Source organism: Ursus arctos, unplaced genomic scaffold (assembly GCF_023065955.2).
Source record: "Ursus arctos isolate Adak ecotype North America unplaced genomic scaffold, UrsArc2.0 scaffold_258, whole genome shotgun sequence".
Classification (NCBI taxonomy): Eukaryota; Metazoa; Chordata; class Mammalia; order Carnivora; family Ursidae; genus Ursus; species Ursus arctos.
In genome coordinates this window covers 1-10,722 of record NW_026622939.1, presented here as the reverse complement: position 1 = coordinate 10,722, position 10,722 = coordinate 1, and positions in this window count along the sequence as shown.

Below are 10,722 nucleotides of genomic sequence, written 5' to 3'. Positions count from 1 at the left end.
GGAGGTTTAAACCTGTTGAATCACTATGTTGTACACCTGAAACTAACGTAATAGCGTGTCCATTACACTTAAATAATTTTTTTAAAATATAAAAGTACATAAACCATAGTAAAACACAACCAACAAATCCTGTGTGTTAATACCAAGAGTACTCAGAGTAAACTTTACACCCTTAAACACATTTACTACAAAGAAAGACTGAATTTACGTGAAAAAAATATTCATATTAGGAAGCTTGAAAAACACCAACAAAATAACTACAAAGAGGGGAGCAGTAACGAACATAAAACAGAAATTAATAAAAATAAAATAGTAATCCATTCAAACAATATCTGGTTCTTTGAAAAGACAATCAAATAGAAACACATCTGGCAAATGTGATGAAAAATAAGAGCAGAGATAACATTGAACACTATCAGGATTTAGAAGGGAGATTTTGCGGTTATGTAAAAAATTTTAAGAACGTTTGCACAAATTGATACCAGTCAATGCTAATAAAATAACTATTGCAATTGGCCTAAGGAAAAGAAACCCGAATACAGCAATAATCAAGGAAGAGACTGAAATTAGTAAAGAAAAAAAAAGACTCCTAAAAAGAAACTATAGTAGATAATACCACAGCTAATTCTAGTACAGCTGATTTTATACAGATAATTACCACACTATATAAATTGTCTCATTGTGCTAAAAAATGTGAAGGCCACCTAAATTATTTTTCTAGTTTAGCATAACCCTGATGCCAAGACCTGACAAGAATAAATCTCAATTCAGAAAATGGATGGCACAGTCATTAAAACAGTGGGACACTGATGCAGAAATAGACAGGTCAATGTAACCAAATCTTCCATGCATATATGAGAATTTAACTTACAATAAGGCTGCCATTTCAAGTCCATGGAGACAGGTTGCAATTGAGACATCTGTGGCTATCCATTTTGAAAAATATAAACGTTTTTTGTATTTCTATCAGTTGGTTAAGCGTCCAACTTTCCAACTCTGGATTTTGGCTCAGGTCATGATCTCAGGGTTGTGAGATCAAGCCCCATGTCAGGTTCCTCGCTGGGTGTGGAGCCTGCTTAAGATTCTCTCTCCCCATCTCTCTCCCTGCCCCTCCCTACCAAAAGAAAGGAAGGAAGGAAGGAAGGAAGGAAGGAAGGAAGGAAGGAAGGAAGAAAGAAAGAAAGAAAGAAAGAAAGAAAGAAAGAAAGAAAGAAAGAAAGAAAGAAAGAAAATTCTTGTAACAAAGCATTCAGGCACATACAAAAACATCCCAATTGATTAAATGTGCTTACCATGAAAAAGGAAACCTTAAGGGCATTAGAAGAAAAATTCAGGTTGTTTTTATAATACTGGGTAGGAGAGGCCTTCTTTAAACAATATAAAATGTGGAACATGTAAAAATATTCAGGCTGGACTATCTGTCTGATAAAGGAAACCATGATCAGAGATGAGAGGTAACAGTTCCACCTAGAAGATGACAGCTTAAGAAACTTCGCAGACACACTCCTCAGAAAAACAAGCTAAACTGGTAAAAACTATTTTAAAAATAACTATTAAATGTCTCTGGTAATTGTCCTAACAGCATATGGCAAATAAGGAAACATTTACTCAAAAAAAAAAAAAAAAAGTCTACTAACCTAGGTAAGAACAGTGAGAGTCTGGCATTCGAACCATGATCTGCTCCCTCCCTCCTACCTCTCCAGCTCAGTATGATGTTAGGCCCCTCCAAGTAGGTATCCCCAGGAAGACGGGGCTCCCTCTCCCCTCAGCTCCCAATTATTAGTTACCCATAGCTCACCAGTAAGGGCCGGCTGCCAGTAATTGTCATCCTCCAATTCCAAACTGAAGAGGCTAAATTCTTAATGAGCGAGGCCAAGAGGTCAGGGGCTTTTTTTGTCTCCAATCGGTCCCTGATCAGAGGATTGAGGGGTTACACCAGCCACAGCAGGCTGAGAATACTGCAGTCCTGGTTGCCCTTGCAGGACAGAGGTTCCAAATATAAGCAGTAAGCCTAGAAGACCAGAGGCTACTGCCCCACCCAGAGGCCGGAACAGTGGCTCAGAAATCTTTCCCAAGGAGGAGAGGCAGCCCAGAAGAAAGAAAGCCCCTAAGCTCTCCCCGAAAGCTCTCTGTTTATTTGACACAGAGTGTGGGAAAATTCAAGCCTAACAGAGCTCTTGAAAATAATGGCTCCTCTAAATAAGAGCAAGAAACAAAGCCATAGGCTGACTATTTCACCAGAGAGAACCAGGGAGAGAGGCAGCAAAGAAGAGGCCTCTCGGGGTCGGAATAAAACTCAAAGAGGCGGCTAAAGAATATCCCCACCTGAATTGAATCAGATCAGAGTGTGGCACAATTTATGCAACCAGGGTATTGTTGAAAACAATTAAAAAATTAATTGGCAATTAGCAGAGCCTAACAGGTGAGTGTCACAACAAATGAGGTAGACAGCTTAGCAGAGAGATCAGAGGAGGAGACAAAGAGAGCCCTGCAAAAACTCCTGTCATTCCGGAGTGACTGTGTGTACATACACCCAAGTCTGCACTGACGGAGGAGTAATAACAAAGGCTTCATACTTCGGGGTAAACAGACTTAACTAAAATAGCCTCGTCTAGCCACGTCACTACACAGTTAAATAAGCAAATTACAACAAAGACAAGCCCCAGGGAGGGGGGTGGAAACAGGCCCTGAATCCAGAGCGCTACAATATACTACCTAACTGCGCAATAAAACAAACAAACAAAAAAATCGGAGATATTCAAAGAAGCGGGAACATGTGACTCATTTACGGGAACAAAGACAAGCAATAGAAACTGCCTGTGAAAGGGCTGGTGTGTTGGATTTAACAGAAAAATCTTCAAATCAGCCAATATTAGTATCTTCTGAGAATTAAAGGAAATCATGCTTAAAGAAGTAAAAGAAGGTACGATGACATTTCTCATGAAACAGACCATCCATAAAGAGATTCAAGCGATGAAAAGAACCCAACGGATAATTTGGAGTTAAAAACAACATTGACCAAACAAAAGGTTTACTACAGGGGCTCAATTATAGATGGGAGTTGGCAGAAGAAAACACAAAATCGAAAACAGAGATTATGCAACGCTACGAAAAGAGAAAAAAGAATGAAAATGAACAGAGTGTCTGAAAAATGTGAGATACCTTTAAAGGCAGCAACCTACAAGTAACAAGATTACCAAAAGGAGAGGCCAAAAAAAGGAGTAGAAAAAAATATCCAAAGAAATAATGACTAAAATTCTCTGAAAATGTTAATCTACACATGCAGGAAGGTCAAAGAATTCCAAGTGCTATACGTATGAAGAGATCCATACCCTGACACATCATCGTAAAAATGCTGAGGGCCAAAGTCAAAGAGAAAATCTTGAGAGAAGCTGCAAGAGAAATCATCACTCACTTACAGGGTAAACCCGTTAAGACTAACAGCAGATGTCTTATTAGGAAAAAAATTTTAAATGGAGTCCAGAAACAGGGTGATGATATAGTCAAAGTGCCGAATGAAAAAAAACAACAACAAAGGCCAACTAAAAATCTTCTATCCTGCAAAACTACCTTTCAAAAACAAAAGCAAAATAAAAACTCCCAGATAAAGAAAAGCTTGAGAGAATTCAACTGCTGGCAAACCTATTTGTAAGGAATAGGTAAACAGTTTCTTCAGGCCAAAAGGAAGCAAACCTAGACATAAATTTAAATACACATTTAAAAAAAAAAACAAAGAACACTGTTAAAGGTAATTATATACTTAAAAAACAAAGTATAAATGCATATTTTTTCTTCTGTTTTAAAGAGACGTCTTTTGAGCGTCGGGGTGGCTCAGTGGGTTAAGCTTCTGTTTTCAGCCCAGGTGAAATGCTCCTGGGGTCCTGGGATCCAGCCCTGTGCTTCTCCTTCTCCCCACTCACCCGCTCTCTGTCTCTGTCTCTCTCAAATAAATGCATAAAATCTTTAAATTTTTTTAAATTTAAAAAAAGAAATAAAAAGCGGTTTTGTAAGTCAATATGTATATAAATGGTTGGCTGGGCATCCAATATCAGAAATGTAATACATTTGCAATAACAGCACAAAGGAGGTTAGTGGGAACAGAGCTGTATTTGACTAAGGAAATGACCTAAGATGGTAGTTCAAATCCACAGGAAGAAATGAATAGAACTACACATGGTTTAATTACTGTAAATATGTACTTGCTCACTTTGCTCAACGTCTTTAGTAGACGTACACTCATACATTGCTTATACAAATTATTACAACAATAAATGGTTGGGTTTATAACAAGCATGTATTAAAAATGTATAACAATAACATCACAAAAAAGGTGAAAGGGGGGATAGGGCTTCATAAAGGTAACATTTCAATATATCCCAGGAATTAATATAAACCTGGAGTCGATTCTGGTAAGTTAAAACGCTATGGTATGGCCCAGAGAGAGCGCTAATAAATTACTTTAAAAATAATGAAATAACACCAGAAAATATTTGCTGAGGGAAAAAAACAAGCAGGAATAAAGAAACAGGAATTAAGCAGCAATATTAAAGCAGGAGTAAAGACACAAAATGTTTTGAGTCATATAGGAAACAAAAGGCAAAATGCAGACATTCATCTACATCAGTAATAACATCAGATGTGAGTGGGCTAGACAATCCAATCAAGCATCAGAGATTGTCAGACTGGATAAAAAAGAGAGAGATCCAGCCATATGCTACCTACAAGAGACACGGTTTAGATTTGAAGGTACAAATAGGTTAAAAGAAAAAGGATGGAAAAACCTGTATCATGCAAGCAGCAATCCTAAAAAGCTGTGGTGGCTATGCTAATATCACGAAAAAAGACTATTTTTTTTTAAAGATTTTAACTATTTATGTGACCGAGAGAGAGAGAGAGAGAGAGAGAGCACACAAGTAGACAGAGTGACAGGCAGAGGGAGAGGGAGAATGTGTGGCGCCCCAGGAAAAAAAGACTTTAAAGCAAAAAAAAAAAAATTATTACAAATAAAGGGAAATGTTTTATTATGAAAAAGGTCAATCATAGGGAAGCTACAAACATATATGTAGCTAAAAACAGAGCCCCAGATGGGCGCCTGGGTGGCTCAGTCGGTTAAGCGTCAGACTCTTGATTTCAGCTCAGGTCATGATCTCCAGCCCTGAGATGGAGCCCTGGGTGGTGGGATTTATAAAGGAGCACCACGGGGCGCCTGGGTGGCTCAGTGGGTTAAGCGACTGCCTTTAGCTCAGGTCATGATCCTAGGATCCTGGAATGGAGGCCTGCATCAGGCTCCCTGCTCAGTGGGGAGTCTGCTTCTCCCTCTCCCTCTGCTCCTCCTCCCTGCTTGTACTCTCTCTCTCTCTCCTTCTGCTCTCTCTCTCAAATAAATACAGTCTATTAAAAAATAATGGAGCACCACTCAGTGGGGAGTCTGCTTCTCTCCTGCCCCTTCTCCCTCTGCCCCTCCCCTTGCTGGCTGGCTCCTGCTCTCTCTAATGTAAATAAATAAGTCCTTTAAAAATTTTTCAAAAAACAGAGCCCCAGAATGTGTAAAGCAAAGGCTGACAGCTAAGGCCAGCCAGGCCAGCAGAAGCAGCATCTGTAGGTGGTGAAAATGCTGTTCAAATGTTGGAGGCCAAATGTGGCAGAAGACAGTGAGAGCCCACACAGCGTTTGACCACAAGGTGGAGATCTGAAAGGACGAGAACGAGAAGAGGAGCCTAATTCCTGTACATATATTTAAATGACAAACATGGTCAAAAGCTTGAGGGACACACATTATGATTGCCTGTGTAAGTAAGCTTGACGTTCATACGTCACCATTTGGGATTTGGTAAAGGAAGTCTTTTTGTGGTTGATGACAAATGGACCTGGGCAGCATCCCCTTCATCTTTTCTTTCTCCCTAAACCCAATGTCCGTTGATTTGACTATGATTAGAGAGTCTTGGATGTTTTGTACTAAAGAACGCTTTCCCGCCTTCCCTTCCTGACCCTACTTGCACTGCTGTGGTTTTTTTTAAGGGAAGCAAAAACAAAAACAAACTCCTGTCCCTGGCCCTCCAAAACATATCTTCTGTGAGATAACTGTGCCTGCAATAAAGTGTTAATACTGGGGTCTTATTTTTATATCATATGCACATACTTGTTCCTTTAATTGGTGTTAGATGACATAATTAATAAAAAAAAGGCAAGATATTTTCAGAATTGGAAAAAATAAATTGAAACTTATCTCCAGTCAAATAAAGTACAAATCCAGAATTAGTAAGGAGAACACTATTTAAAGGATCGTGCTAAGGAAAAGGGGTGGGGAGAGGCGCTATTATAACAGAGAGAATACTCCGACCAGAAGATCAGCAAGCATCCCAAGAGTTCGGCCAAAAGGCCCTTTCCTTTACAGAGAGGACCCAGAGAACCCAGGGTGGAGGAATGGAACGAAAGGGTGGTGTGAGCAGACAGTGAATCAAGGAATCCTTCACCCTGAAGCCAGCCTACTCTCAGAAGGGGCTGTGCGCGGGCTCCGCCTGCCGGTGGGTCAAAGTTCAAAAACCCTGGGAAAGGACAGAACCTTAAGCAGAGTCTGATTAACAAGTGTTTTGCTCCAGGTGTTCAGTAAACACAAGTAGTTCAGCTAATCGTTTATGAGTTGAGGAATGGGAGTTTGGAGGGACCGTGTCTGGTTTTGCCACAGCAAACAAGGGGGCACCTGTGACTCTTGCCTGAGTCACATGGGGAAGGAAGAATCCTTGCAGTAAGAAGTTTCCTGGAACACAAACCGGGGAGATCTCTTAGCCTTCATTGTTTTCCAGGATCACAGGGCAGCAGCAAAGTCCAACATTGTCAGTCCGCACAGAATCCTACACACCAATGTCTATAGCACTTTTATTCATAATTGCAAAGCAGGGAGCAACCAAGGTGTGTGCATCAATAGGTGAATGAATAAATGATTTGGCTGCATTCATACGATGGCATTCTATTTGGCAAAAGAAAGGAATGATCTTTCAAGCCAGTGAGAGACACAGATGAATCCTAAATTCCTATTGCTAAGTTTAAGAAGCCAGTCTGGAATGTCTATATATATATATATATATATATATATATATATATATATATAGGGGTAGGGGGTGTATTCTCTGTGTGAACCAATTATTAAAAAAATGTGGAAAACGCAAAAGTAGAGAGGGCACAGTGGAAATAGGTAAATACTTTGAATAGGTAAAGGACAGCTGCTATTTTAGCGCCTTGTGATAATATAATGGTGTTTACTTGACACTATGCATTTGTCATTATCCACAGTGATTTACTGCACAGAAATTGAAACGCCATGTATGCACAATTTACACATATTATTAAGGATATCAGGGGATAGCAGGATGAAATGCAGAATGTACTAAGGGAACCTAACCACAATCATGTATAGAAAATCTACACTAAGGTAGGGAGGTAAACAGGGAAACAGGGCTGACCTAAGTACCTCTGGAAAGGAACGAAGTCTGTAAGGCTAAAAAGAAAAACAATTACACATGCAATGTACTCTAGTGGAGAAATTTGTTGCCTGTGGTTGTACAGTGTAAGAAAACTGATACCATTATGCATGTGTACCGGAACCGACCAATTCATTGAACTGATGGTGGATAATGGAGGACAGATTTCTCCCTACTGCAGTGGGAGGCTGCAGATGATGAGGGGCAGAGGCGAAAATGATCCATGCAATAATAAATTAGAGTTGGAGACATCAGCATGTATTCATATTTAGGTCACTATCGAGATTGATGCTTATGTTTAGACATTTGCACAGAAATGTGCATATATGTGAGCTAATATGCACACATACATTTCTTTGCTTTGTCAGCTGAGAGGGCCTAGCAGCCACTTCATCCAAACAGCAACGTGGACACCTGGTGCGCAGATACTGGTTTCTAATACCTTCTCCTAACAAAAGGAAACAGTGTTCCTTGGTGAACTGGCTGGTTTTAGGATTGTGCAAATAGGAAAGATGAGGCTGGAATACATGCAACATGGAAATGTGCAAGATGAGCCTGAAAGCAAGGAGTTGTTAAAAAAGCAAATCCCATATAATGGGAGTAAACCAAAGGGACCTGGGAGCCAACTGACGGCGCTCCCAATGGCCAAAACTGGAACGACTGAAGAAAAAAAGAAATGAAATATTGGCTTCTTACCCAAATACTATTTAAAAATCCAGGAGAACACTATGAGATAGAGAGATAGATACAGAGATAGAGAGGAGCATAAATAGATGTTCCATGCTGAAGAATTCCAAACAATTTATACATATACTCTCCCCTCACGGAAAGTATGCATAACTCTCCACCAGTTAAGTGTGGTCTGTTCTTAATGACTTCCAGAGATGAGAGTGTGGACAGGGGTAAACAGAATAACTTTACACTTGGAGAAACCCGAGAAACACGACTACAGCCAGGAGATTAAGATCTGCTTCACTGATCTTAACGTATGTTCATATTATGTACTCTTGATCTGACTTGATAAAAATGGCATTCTGTGGTTTTCTGCCATAACTCACAACACCAGTTCGATCACAAGGAAAACGTCAGACAAACCCCAACTGAAGGCTATTCTACACCATATCTTACCTGTAACCCTCTCAATTGTCAAGGTCATCCAAACCAAAGGAAGTCTGAGAAACTGTCACAGCCAAGACAGGCCTAATGTGACATGGCAACGAAATGTCACAGGATTGGCCGGATGGGCTCTCGCAACAGAGAAAGAACATGAGACAAAACTCAGGAATAAAATGCAGACTTCAGCTTTTCTGCATCTCAGGTACCGCCAGCGAAGGGGCCCAGGGGCACCAGATAAACCAAGCAGACAAACGTAGCACCACAAAGGCTCTGAAAATTACATTCTCCTAGGAACTAGAGCCTCAGAGAGGAGGTCAGGAGCCACTACACCTAAATAGCCTGGCTCCCTTCGAAAATAAAATATTCACCAAAGTGCCAGAGACTCCTATGGTAAAGGCCACAGGATCAAAGACACAATAGAAAGTAACCCATTATAGTGATGGAGGAAATTTTCAACTTTTAATGCTTGTGGGCCCTGCTCCTGGGTCCCCAGGAGAGCAATACGTTAACTTTTACCAAGGTCAGAATGACTTCAAAGCATGGGCTCTATTTCTGCCCCCAGCACACACTACACATCTGCTTCATTCACAAATAACCTAAAAGAAACATTTCAAACTAAAGATGAGAGTAAAATCTTTGTGGAGATTGTGTATCCCAGGCAGCTGTCCTCACTTGGGCTCCAAAACAATTCTCTTCCTCTATCACTTTTTAAAGAAATTCTACAAGGTTTGTTCATTTTTTGTTGACAGTGCTTGGCGAGGTCGGCAGGAGAGCAGAGCAACTTGCCTGGGAACACCTGGGGGTCCTCTGAAACTCAGCCCTCAGTACCAGCATGGGTGCTTTGTGCCCGTCCGACTTCTCAGCACCTCACAGGCCTATCTGCTGAGTTCTCCTGATATCGGGACACCCTCAGTTTGAGTTGACGTTCCTGACTGGTATTCGAGATGTTCAAGGTAACCAGTGGGAATAACCTAGAGGGGGCAGTTGATGGGGGTCGGTTGTTTAATTTGGCATTCTACTAATTGAAGTTATTAACATGGGGCTTGAATAAATTTCCGGGCTAGAAATAGGAGAGGCTGAATCACTCAGCTCCAAAGAGGAGGGACACGTGCTCCTTCTGGCCAAATGGCTCTCTCAGGTGACTGAAAGCCTAGTGCAAGTGTCTGACGATATTCCTCAAGCCCTGTAGCGGTCCCATAGGAATGTCCCATCTCATGAGGTAATGAACGACTGGCTCGTCCAGGGACCCACACATAAGCATCGATCATCTCTGTGAGGGCTCCGAGCCCCCCCAGAGCTCTGAGACCCCACTGGGAGAAACCAAGACCCAGAAGGGACGGTATCACGGGCATTCGGCAGTGACACTCACAAGCAGCACCCTCTCGAGCCACCAAAATTAATATCCTAGGATCTTAAGCCTTACTCTAAGAACAAAACTGAAACTAAAAGAAATGGGGACCTGCGCTTCAAAGGATGGAACGACCCCTGCAATACCAACAACCACCCACAGGAAACCCTGCCCGGCTGTGTGTCCAGTACACGGGAGCCCAGACTTGCAAGTGCCTGCCTTGAATGGGAAAATTTCAGGGTAGCCTGAGTCTCAGATGGCCCGCATGCCTTCTTTTCAGACACGTTGTCTGAATTTGTTGCTTCGGCACACAGTTAGAGAAAGCCAGCTGCAAGCCTAAGTAACCAGAAACTAGCAAGCCCCTTGGGTCAGCCAATGAAGCCCTGGCCTTTGGCAAGGAACCTACGATCACAGAGCTACTCTGGCTACATCTAGTTTGTTTGTTGCTGCAGCTTTTGGTATCTTTGCACAAAACCGGCCATGTTCTAATTGGAAATGGAAAATAACCAATTAATGGATCCATAAATTATAATGCTGTCTTACAATTAGATTTGTGTCAATAAAAGGGGGATATTTGGCAATTGGGTCTTTAATGTCCTCTCCACAAATATTAATGAAACATAGGCTAAATTTTGTTTGCGTCCTGTCTGTGTGTATGTGTCCATCTCTGTTACAAACATGAGATATTTTCTCTACCTCCAGGTGGTATTGGTAAAATTAGTTTGTAAAAGAGCTCCATTTAATCGGTGGAAAGGCAAGTGCTTGTAAAAACTGGGCATT